Genomic DNA, 11227 nt, shown 5'->3' with positions numbered 1-11227 from the left:
AAAATGCATCCCCATTTAAGATAGAAATCCCTGGAAACCATAGACAATGGAGGTTGAATCTTCATTTATTGTGTACCAGCTCCAATGGCATCTAAGAACCTGTTGTGGTCTTCCTTTTGTGGGTTTGAGGAACATGACAGATCAAAACCTCTTAATCATTGTTTAACCATTCTTAATCATTATTTATCCATGGGTGACCAAATCCAGTAAAGTCTGGAAAGCATCAAGCAAATCCATGTCATTAAAATACACTCAACCTTCCCATAATGGGAGCCAAGTGTACAGGATCTTTTGTGATGGTTTAGAGCAAACAGACGGTGGATCTTTTATTGTATTGGGACAACCATTTTATGTGAGCCTAACATTAGGGGTCCTCGTGTAATTTATGAGTCTTATTTTCAATTTTGTTTTCTTTTTCTTTCCATGAATCCAAATTATCCACAGAACCCAAAGATGTTCACCATGAAGAAATCCCTGTTACTCTTTTTCTTTCTTGGGACCATCTCCTTATCTCTCTGTGAGCAAGAGTAAGTATGTATAAGACTTTTTTTTTTTTAATGAAAGTATAGGCTTTTAATGCTTAACTCTGGACAAACAGCTAAATATAGGTGGAATACATACTGTATATGAGCGTTGTTTTACCTACCAAAACATTTTTTGTCCATTTAGTCAGTCCTGGAATTTGCACAGCTCTGCCACAAAGCACAGACTTGTGACCTCATCAGTGACTTTTATTTTAAAAACACATTTATATTATTGGGACAGTAGGTGAGAGGGATCTCTTCACCTGGGACAACAATAAAAACCTGACAGCGTTTTGAATTCTGGAAGTACAAGAAAGTGTACCAGACCAATACTGGATAAAAAATGTTTAAGAACATTTTAATTGTTGGTAAATAGATTACATAAAAACATGTTTTGGGGGTATCACCCCCCCCCCTTTATAGGGTCTTGATCTTCAATCTTGGATAGACTACAAACAGTGACCTTACAGATCTATACAAGAACCAGCATTGAACTCTCTACATAGAGCAACAATGTGACAGCAGTTGCTGAGCAGTAGAATTTATAATCCTTCCCTGTTCCAACCAAAACAAAGGACAATTTGATTAGGTGTCCCCTTCTAAAGAGATCATGTCACAACCTTTAAAATTACAGGTGGGGTTAGGTATGAGGATATGAGCAGGAGAGGAGTTTGGTTGGGTGTACAGGTGTGGGGGTGGTGGGTGCAGGAACAATGTTCAGATTAGAAGGATGTTCCGGTCCAGTAGTGCGGGGGGAAGAAGTGTTGAAAAAGAGAGGTGACCCATGGCACCTTCCCATAGACAGAGACAGGGGCGTAACTATAGGGGGTGCAGCAGTCACGATCGCAACCGGGCCCTGTGATGCAGGGGGCCCATGCAGCCCCCTCTACATATGGCCGGCAGCAGCATAGGCAGCTAGGGGTACCAGTGCACCATGCACACGGGTGGCTGGAGGTGGAGGGTGACTAGCAGAGCTCCATGCTCGACTATCGCACTGGCTGCTCTTTAGTTGTGCATTCCCTGCATGACCTGTGTCCTCAGCCGGCTCCTCAGAGTACCCCTCTCCTGCTCCATGCAAGCACACAGATGCAGTGCAGCCCTATGAGAGCCATCTCCCTGTAGGACACTGCAGGCTTGTCTGCCAGCCCCCCTCCTCCCCGTCATACACAGATGATGAAAGGTCTTTCTGGGAGATATGCTGATTGCCCGTCCAGCACACTGGATGGAGCCCAGGCCAACATGGATGAGTGCGCGGCCTACAGCTTGGTCATGGTGAGTGAGAGGACCCCATCCCCCACACACCATTACATACCCCCTCCATCTCCCCCTTGGGGCAGGGACCCCTTCTCATGTGGGGACAAGGACCCGCACCTCCCCTGGGGACAGGGACCCCTTCTCACCTGGGGGCAGTAACTTCATCTGCCCTGGAGAAAAGGACCTCATCTCTTCTGGGGACAGGGACCCCATCCTGCTAGGGACAGTCCCCCAATGGGGCACCTAAAAATAAAAAATAAAAATAATAAAAAAAACTACTGATACCAGTGGTGGAACTACAGGGCTCACAAAGGTCATACCTGTGACCACGCCCTGGAGTTCCACCGCTGGACTCAGAGGGAATGGCCCTGGCTGGGGTTCAGGGGCGCCCTTCATGGTTTCTTGCATCAGGGCCCTGAAGGTTCTAGTTACGCCACTGGACAGAGAGCAGTATGTGGCTAGAGTACTGACCTGACTGTCTTTGCTTAGTTGTCAAGCCCAGCTCAGTACCTTTCGCCCTTGTACACATGGTCGGAAATTCTGACCACAACGGATTTTGTCCGAAACTGGTGTTGCCTACACATGGTCGGACAAAGTTGTCGGAAAATCCGATCATTCGGACGACGTGATGACGTTCGTTCGTTACGACGGGACTACATTCAGGCTAGTAGCCAATAGCTTTAGTCTCCTTATTTTATCTGAGCATGCATGGCACTTTGTCCGATCGGAATTCTCTACAAATGATCGGAAAAAATCATGTTGTCGGAAAATTTTATATCCATCTCTCAAACTTTTTTGGTCAGACATTCCGATGGAAAAAGTCCGATGGAGCCCACACACGGTCGGATTATCCGACAACGCGGTCCGAACTGACATTTTCCGTCACAATTTCCGACCGTGTGTACAAGGGCTTCCACCTACCTCTCTAACCAATGGTTCTACAAAACAGGCGCATGACACATAAGGGCTAGCCACACAATGTAATTGCATTATCACTGACTTAATCAGAAAGTGTTGCAAAATATTAAGTGTGATAGTGCGACGTAGTGCCATTTTTTAAAATCTCATCATAACACACTTTGTCAATAGACTTGTACAACATTGTATTTACTATCTCAAAATGATAAATGCAAGTTAGTTCATTGCTGCTTTTTGTACTGAAAACCATGTCCATTGGTAGGTGTGTTAGGGGTGCCTCTCACAATGAATGACATTACATCTCATTAATGACAGGGTATGATCTGGCCCTTAACCACTTCAGCCCTGGAGGATTTGGCTGCTCAATGACCAGAGCACTTTTTGCGATTTTGCTGACAATTACGCGGTCATGCAACATTGTACCCAAACAAAATTGATGTACTTTTTTTGCACAAATAGAGCTTTCTTTTGGTGGTAATTGATCGCCTCTGTGGTTTTTATTTATTGCGCTATAAACAAAAAAAGAGCGTCAATTTTGAAAAAAAAGCAATATTTTTTTTACTTTTCGCTATAATAAATATCCCCCCCCCCAAAAAAAAAAAAATATATATATATATATATATATATATATATATATATATATTTTTTTTTTTTTCCTAAGTTTAGGCCGATATGTATTCTTCTACATATTTTTGGTAAAAAAAAAAAATTTGCAATAACAGTATATTGATTGGTTTGCACAAAATTTCTAGTGTCACAAAATAGGGGATAGTTTTATGGCATCTTTATTATTATTATTTTTTTTTATTAGTAATGGCGGTGATCTGTGATTTTTTTTTATTGGGACTGTGACATTATGGAGGACACGTCGGACATTTTTTACACTGTTTTGGGACCATTGTAATTTATACAGCAATCAGTGCTATAAAAATGCATTGATTACTGTATAAATGACACTGGCAGCGAAGAGGTTAACCACTAGGCGGCGGTGAAGGGGTTAAATGTGTCCTAGTGAGTGATTCTAACTGTGAGGGGGCTGGGCTTCAACACACAGGACAATGATCACTGCTCTCAATGACAGAGAGCTGTGATCACTGTCCTGTCACTAGGCAGAACGGGGAAATGCTTTGTTTACAAAAGCATCTCCCTGTTATTCTTCTCCGTTTCACTGACAGGATTCTGGGCACCCGGTGGACATCAAGTCCATGAGACAGGCAGTCAAGGTCACGGAGACCGCGGTGAGCATGCATGTGCTCGCGACACCGCTTCTTAAAGGGGACATACCTGTACGCCCTCTTGACTACCAGGTCCATCCTGCTGACGTAAATCGGCGTGCACTGGTCGGCAAGCAGTTAAAGAGAAAAGCCATGGCAGCAGTCCCCATTCAGACACCTGTAGCCAACATTGTAGCTCTTCCTCCAGCACCATCCTGCAGCTAACAGCGACCACACCAACACCTTCCAGGCAACAACTGAAAAGACCAGGCAGAAGGCTGAGGTGACTGAGTGGTGGCCTCAGGCTGTAAGTGGTAACAGCAGTGTGTGCTGTTAACAGGAGTGCTAATTGTTCAAACCATTACAAGACAGAAAGGTGCACCAGACCAAAACAGAAGAAAGAGTCCAAGATAAGTGTAATAGTTGGACAATAAGTCATATAAAAACATTCGAAAAAATTGCAGGGGCGGAACCCCCCCCTTCATCTGGGTTCGACACAGAATAAACCTCGGATGAACACCAGGATTGGTTGGATTCTGGTATGAATAAGGAAAATCTAATATTGGTTCTAATATAGATTTGGAAAGTCACTGTTTTCTCCATCCAAGGTTTAAAGGTTTATACTGTGATGAGCCCTGATAAAGGGGGGAGGGGGTGTTGCCTCTAAAACATGTTGGCTGTTTTATGTGACCTATAAATAATATTAGAATCTATAAATTTGGGCATGATGGATCTCATAAATCAATCAGAGGCAAACAAATAATCATTGACGTGTACAAGGGGAGATTGGAGTCAGTGATGTGAAAAGAGTCACATTGAATGCCCCAACAGATGCCCAACATCATTGAAATAGCATTGTACAGTAAGGGCAAGAGTATGACAGAGAAGGTCTAACAATGAAGGGTAAGAAAGGAAAGGAGAAAGACAGAGGGGAGAAAGGTGGGAATGGGAGGAAGGAGAGAAGAAAAAAAGAGCTAGTGTTTTCCAATGGTGCACCACCATTCATAGACTCAAAAGATCCAGGTTAAATCCCACTAGAAAATGACACAAGGTCCAGGAATATGACAAATATTTGTTTGTTGTAGCAGTCATTCTGGCTTCTGGTTTTTCATGCAGCATGACTAAGCTGTCCCTGGCCTTGCCAAAGAGAGGGTGGGCAATTTCCTAACCTTTAGCATATGTTTGGCTGCTGTAAAAAACACAAACAATTTGATTTGGATTTTGGAAAGGTCTGTGGGTATTAGATTTAAGAGTGCATATAAAGCTAAGAAAGGGACCACGGAGACCATCAGTTCTGAGATCATCTGAAATATTTCTTCCCAGAAGTGCAATGCTATTGGGCAAGTCCACCACATATGGAGAAAAGTACCTAACTGAGTAAGGATAAGGGTATCTTGAAATTGCCTCGACATACTTCCTTTTAAGCTGGCCATATACTGGTAGAATTTTGTTAGAAGATTTTCATTTTTAGGTTTATTTGATTTGCCAATCGTTAGTGGGTCAAATCAGTAACTGTTTTTAACCGTAATGATGAGAAATTTCAAAGAAACAGGATGGCAAATTACAGTCAAGTGAGTGAAATCCTAACCATGAATGTGATTTTTGTTGCACATTTTGTAATGAGCATATTCTAAAGCACAAAACAAACACTTTTATCACACCTGAGCTTCCATCCAAGTAGCAGGTCTGGACAAAATTTGAAGGGCTTTTGAAAATAAAAAGTCGACTCAAGGTTGGCAAGATCAAATGTTCTTATGAATTATTTATCAGAATTTCAACATGAATGAAGTTCTACTGGTGTATGGCTAGCTTTAGCTGTGTCCACTTACTGATGAGAAAGCACATCAGAATGTTTCCGCTGGCTATTCTATAAGAGGTTCAAGTTTGTGGCATCCCAATGTGTGGTATTCCTTTAGCATGTGAATGTGGTCATAAAATAGCAGTCAATGTGTCCTAAAAACACACATTTTTGATACCAGTGAAAAACTGTTTTTGTGTAATCAATGTTGTTTTATGTAAGGATAACTGTGTCTTCTTCCAGGAGAGGTGCAGATGAAGACGATGGTGTGGAAATAACAGAGGAAGAAGTAAAAAGAGGTCTCATGGATACAGTTAAGAATGTAGCAAAGAATTTGGCCGGACATATGCTGGATAAGTTAAAATGTAAAATTACTGGATGTTAAAACCTGAATTGGAAGTCATCTGATGTTGACTATCATTTAGCTAAATGCTACATGTCTAATAAAAAATACAAATTTCACAAAAACTGTGTTTTCTTTTTTATTATTTGTATATGATAAATCTACATTAGTTGGGGTAAAATCTAGTCCTTAGAACCCATTCAGGGGTATACAATCACTTATCAGCTTTCATTTGGATACAGCAGCTCCACTGATCCGGATAGATCCTTCAATTTATGCTGTATTTTCAAAGTGTACACCGTATATAAAACATTCACTGACCAAATGTTTTCATTCTTACTTGTATGCATACAGAGTTCCTCACATGTAAGTGAACCTGCTGCTCTACCTAATGAATTCTAGCTCTGCACATTATGGCCCCTCCTGTGTTAAACATTGCTGATCGTTTATTGCATGGGTCGTGCAGTCATTAACCCCCTCCTGCCTGGCCTATTGTAAAATTATAGCCAGGTGAGAGCACTATTATCCCGGGAGGACGTATTCCGATGTTCTCCCACTTGAGCACCTTGTGCAGTGCCTAGGGGGCATGCAGTGGCATGATTTTTTTTTTGTTTTGTTTTTTTTTGCATTCTTTTATTTAATTATTATAAATTATTACAAAACAGGGAAAGCGTATACAATAAACAACATTATATAAATAAATGTGAGAACAGTAAAAAAAATAATAATAAAATGAAATAAGAAAATGTTATGAAAAATATATCACAAACTGACATAACACATCAGATGGTGACATAATGCAATGTATAAATAAGGAACAACATTTTTGGGATGGTGATTGTATTGATGTGTAAATGTTTATAATATAAAAAGAAACGAAGAGAGCGGAAGAAAAAAAAGGGGGGTTTTTGGTGGTGGTAGCATTGGTGGTGGAGGTGGGTTGAATGGAAGGAGAGGAGGGGGAATAAAGGATGGGGGTGGGAGGGGAATGAAGATCTCTTGTCCAATCGGGAATATAGATAAAGATAAAGATAATATATAAGTGAATATCAATAAATTAAGGTTGTATCAAGAGCTTCTCGAAGAAGAGTGGGAAGAGTCAGCTATGATATGGCTGTATTTGTCAGATTGGAAGAAGTCCTTCCATTGGGACCATATATTGAAAAAATGTATTAGTTGTACCTTTTAGGAACTGGTGAGAATTTCCATGTGTTCAATATTATTCCTGCATTAGACGGAACCATTGTCCCATAGTGGGTGGGGAACAGGATTTCCATAGAGCTGGGATGCAGGAGTGGACCGCATTAACTAAGTGAATAAAAACCAAATTCTTTGATGTTTTCAGAGAAAGGTCTTTGTGCTTGAGGAAGAAACCTGGGTTTTTAGGAATAGGATGATCGGTGAATCTCTGAGCAATGTTATCAAGTCCAAAAATCCTGAAGGGAGGGGCAAGTCCAGAAAGTATGTAATAAGTAAGTCCAGAAAGTATGTAATAAGTCTGCTTGTGGGTTGTTGCAGTGCCAAAATAATTCAGAAATAGATGGTTACATTGAGTGTAACAATTTAGTGATGTGATACCAGCGAGAAAGTCATTTATAACTAGATTCCTGACAGGATCAAAACTAGGGGGGGGGGGGGGGCAGGCGGGGACACATGCCCCAGGTGCCAAATTGAGGGGGATGCCAAATTGAGGGAGGTGTCTACAGTGCTGACACTAGCTGGGATTTGGTTGGACTGGGTTGGACTGACACGGTTGAACCACTAAGATACATTTACAGGGAGCCAAGCTCACACACCACTGGCTGCTTTGTGGCCCTGCAGTGCCGCTGATTGCAGGGGAGCCAAGATCTGGATCCCGGGTATTCAGCCTGCTCCTTTGCTGTCTTGAAGTCATACCTGGACAGAAGTGAGAGAGTGGCATTTACTAGAACTGATTGGCTGTAGTTTCCTCTTGCAGATGCTGAAAGCCAGATTGAGCAGCTCCAGAAGGAAAATACAGCCGATGGTGATCGTTTCTAGTAAACGCCTCGCTCTCTGCTTCTCCTCCCCCCTCTTTGTGCTGACTGGGCCCCCCCTGTATGTGGCCACGCTATGTAAAAGTCTCATACGTGGTATTGCCATACTTGGGAGTAATAGCAGAATGTGTTTTGGGGTGTAATTTGTGGTATGCATATGCTGTGTGTGAGAAATAAACTGATAATATGACAATTTTGTGAAAAAAAGGAAAAAAAATCTTGATTTTGCAAAGAATTGTGGGAAAAAATTACAACTTCAAAAAAACTCCTCATGCCTCTTACTAAATACCTTGGAATGTCTTCTTTCCAAAAAGGGGTCATTTGGGGGGTATTTGTACTTTTACGGCATGTTAGGGTCTCAAGAATTGAAATAGGCCGTCAGTACTTCAGGTGTGATCAATTTTCAGATATTGGCACCATAGCTTGTGGATAACTTATAACTTTCAAAAAGACCAAATAATATCCACCAATTTGTACTTATTTTTACCAAAGATATGTAGTAGTATAAATTTTGGCCAAAATGTATGAAGAAAAATTACTAATCTGCTAAATTTTATAACAGAAACAAAGAAAAATGTCATTTTTTACAGAATTTTTGGTATTTTCTTTTATAGCACAAAAAATAAAAAACCCAGCGGTGATTAAATACCACCAAAAGAAATCTCCATTTGTGTGAAAAAAGGACAAAAATTTAATATGGGTACAGTGTTGCATGACTCTTCCTCCTCCACGGAGATCTTCTGGTCTTCTCTCCTCCGTGCGGCATCTTCTGGGAACTGTGTGTCCCAGAACACAGCGCGCCCCATTCACAAAGCGATGCACGACTCGCGCATGCGCAGTAGGAAACGGGCAGTGAAGCCGCAAGGCTCCACTGCCTGTTTCCCCTAGCCCAAATGGCGGCGCCGGGACCCGAGACCGAGGGACGGGTCAGCCTCGGGCGGCCGACATCGCGGGCGCCCTGGACAGGTAAGTGTGCTTATTAAAAGTCAGCAGCTACAGTGTTTGCAGCTGCTGACTTTTACTTTTTTTTTTTTAAACTGGCCCTCCTCTTTAAGTTCCCAGTGGTCAAGTGGTTAATGATGCTTAAAGTGAAAAAAAAGTGAAATATTCCTTTAAATATCGTGCCTGCGGGGTGTCTATAGTATGCCTGTGAAGTGGCACGTGTTTCCCGTGTTTAGAACAATCCCTGCACAAAATGACATTTTGAATGGAAAAAAAAGTCATTTAAAACTGCTTGCGGTTTTAATGTAATGTCTAGTCCCGGCAATATGGATGAAAATCATTGAGAAAAATGGCATGGGTAGCCCCCCTGCCCATTACCAGCCCCTTTGGGTCTTGTAAACAAAGGGGAGAGATAGACTTTATTTTGAGAGCAGGAATGAGCCCTGCTGCAAAGTATTGCATCAAAAATTGTAATTACATGCCCTTGTTAAACAGGGGCTGAAAAATTGGGCCTTAGCCACTGGTGGCGGTGCCCAGAACCAAAAATGTTCTTCCAAGCTATCAGCAGGATCATTGAGGAGGAAGAGGATAGTCAGTCAGCATAACAGGATAGTCACTCAGCATCAGCATAGGCAGTCTTGAAGGGGTGTTACATTGCAAAAAAAAAAAAAAAAATCGGTTACATCAGCTTCAGGTGCTTGGTAGCTGGTGGTGATCCAAGACTGATTCATCTTTGTGAAGATCAGTCGATCAACCGAGTCAGTGTGCAGGTGCATCTTGTGACCGGTTACAAAGCCTCCAGCAGCACTGAATGTGCATTCCAAAAGCACGCTGGATGCAGGACAGGCCAGTAGCTCAATTGCATACTGTGCAAGCTCCATGCATCAGAGGGGGGGCGGGGTCTCCGGGTGGCACCACCCTCCGTTATATAAGACCCGTCAGAAGAAGAGAAGCGTCACACAGCGGGAGCCTCCCATTTCACGGAGCGGCCCGAGAATGAAGAAGAGACGCCATGGAGGAAGATGGGTCTGTTATGGATTTTGAGGGGGCCCCAACGCCATTTTTATTTTGGGGCGTGGGGTTCCCCTTAAAATCCATGCCAGACCTGAAGGGCCTTGTATGGATTTTGAGGGGGACCCCACGCCATTTTTTTTTTTGGTGTGAGGTTCCCCTTGATATCCATACCAGACCTGAAGGGCCTGGTATGGAATTCGGGGGACCCCCACGCATTTTTTCTTCTTCATTTTTTAATTTTTCTTAATGCTAACATGACCTGTGTGCAAATAGCCTTAAAAAAAAAAAACATAGAAGTGAACCAGCGCAAACAAAAAAAGTCAAGTTGAGAGGTGTGCCTGTTCAACTTATGCAATGGAACCTACGTGGCTTGACATTTACTAAGATTTTGCCAGCGCAGTGAATCAGAGCACTTGAACGGGTGCAAATGGCACTTGCGCATGCATAAATTGACCTAGCGCAGTTCCGAGTGTATTTGCAGGCGCAGCAAGCTTGCTCAGAGAAAGTTAGTTTTCTGTTCTATTTTGGGCATATTTGTTACTTGGACAGTCATATCTATACTTCCTCACATCACCCCACATCACCCCCATACTATTGGCACTTCCAGCTTCTTTTAATTCTGAGTTGAAGATGCTGTGCGCCAGGTCTATAGCGGTGCACAGATTGCAGCCGCCCGTGCTCCAGCATGCTCATAGTAAATGGGGAATTGCGCTGTGTTACAGGCACAAATGATTTGTGAATACGAAAACGCCTGTTGCGCATTGGCGTGCGCCGCAACTCATGGCGCAATTGCTTTGTAAATCAGCCCCATTGCCTCTTTACCAGCTGTCAAATGCCTCTTACTAAATACCTTGGAATGTCTTCTTTCCAAAAAGGGGTCATTTGGGGGGTATTTGTACTTTTACGGCATGTTAGGGTCTCAAAAATTGAAATAGGCCGTCAGTACTTCAGGTGTGATCAATTTTCAGATATTGGCACCATAGCTTGTGGATAACTTATAACTTTCAAAAAGACCAAATAATATCCACCAATTTGTACTTATTTTTTTTTCCACAAAAAATTTTTTTTTATTTTTCAAAGATAAAGTAATCACATACATGTCATAGCAAACTGGTACAGAAAGGTAACAACAAATACTGTGCGGTACAATGACAAAGCATATTGAGGCTAAACATTTGAGTTACTAGACATGAAAAGATATAGTA

Source organism: Lithobates pipiens, unplaced genomic scaffold (genome assembly GCF_037356315.1).
Source record: "Lithobates pipiens isolate NorthernLeopardFrog02 unplaced genomic scaffold, aLitPip1_a1.2 Scaffold_118, whole genome shotgun sequence".
Classification (NCBI taxonomy): Eukaryota; Metazoa; Chordata; class Amphibia; order Anura; family Ranidae; genus Lithobates; species Lithobates pipiens.
The sequence above is the reverse complement of the archived record's forward strand: the minus strand, read 5'-3'. Positions refer to the sequence as shown.